Source organism: Oratosquilla oratoria, chromosome 14, assembly GCF_046742065.1.
Source record: "Oratosquilla oratoria isolate Oo_2021 chromosome 14, ASM4674206v1, whole genome shotgun sequence".
NCBI lineage: Eukaryota > Metazoa > Arthropoda > Malacostraca > Stomatopoda > Squillidae > Oratosquilla > Oratosquilla oratoria.
This window is the reverse complement of record NC_134790.1, coordinates 25,113,813-25,114,639: the sequence shown is the minus strand read 5'-3', so window position 1 is coordinate 25,114,639 and position 827 is coordinate 25,113,813. Positions and strand designations below refer to the sequence as shown.

General features: G+C 42.8%; 1 protein-coding gene across 1 annotated transcript in view; it reads left to right on the top strand.

Annotated features, from left to right (window-relative positions):
• The window catches only part of LOC143032803 (acyl-CoA Delta-9 desaturase-like), a 1,708-nt gene extending 1,519 nt beyond the window's left edge, over positions 1-189 (top strand). Inside the window, exon 1 of the mRNA XM_076197864.1 lies at positions 1-189. This exon is cut by the window's left edge and continues 1,519 nt beyond it. The gene's annotated coding sequence lies outside the window, so the exon portion shown is untranslated.
• The last annotated feature ends 638 nt before the right edge of the window (positions 190-827 follow it).

Genomic DNA, 827 nt, shown 5'->3' with positions numbered 1-827 from the left:
TCGTGCGCGAGGCCAACGAAAGTGAACTGGACTGCAGTGTGGAATTGGTGGAAACTTGCTGTAAAGGAATTTGTGAATCTGTTACAGAAAAGCAACAGAAAAGAGCGGAAATGGGTGCGAGGAAACTCCACCATATTGGGCTACTAGTTTTAAGCATGATGTAAATTAAAAGAAAAGGAAAAAAAAAAAGACCGGGGGAGGGGAAGCTAGTCGATGCCCCATGACCTAGGGGGCCGGGAGGTGGTGTTACATCGCCACTACAGGATGGCGGGATCGTGCGCGTTGTATGGCGTACTCCCCTTACCTCCCCTACAAACTAGCTTTTATTAGGTTTATTTTTCTAATATATATCAAATAGAACTCCTATATATTTGTGAATACTTACCAGAACAGTAACGATTGTTTAGTGTCAACAAAGCAAGTTGTAGTTTCCGTGTACGCGCAGACGCAGTGACACTCCCTTTAACAGGAAGGAAAATATATATATATGTATATACGTGTATATATGTATGTATATGTGTATATATGTATATATATATGTATATATGTATATATGTGTATATGTATGTGTATATATACGTATACATACACACACGTACATACACACAAACACCACACACAAAGAAAATTGCCTTGATGTTTACAACCTCATGCCGTCTGGTAACAAAACATTGATTTCTTGGATGCCTGGCATAAAGTGACCGAAGGGGGGTGGGGTGGAACTGGGCTAGTATGCGCATGAGAGGTTGCGTCAGAGCAGATAGGGAGGGCGGGCGGGCGAATGGTTGCAGCAGACACCTAGCACGCCTTGCCATTCATGTGATGCC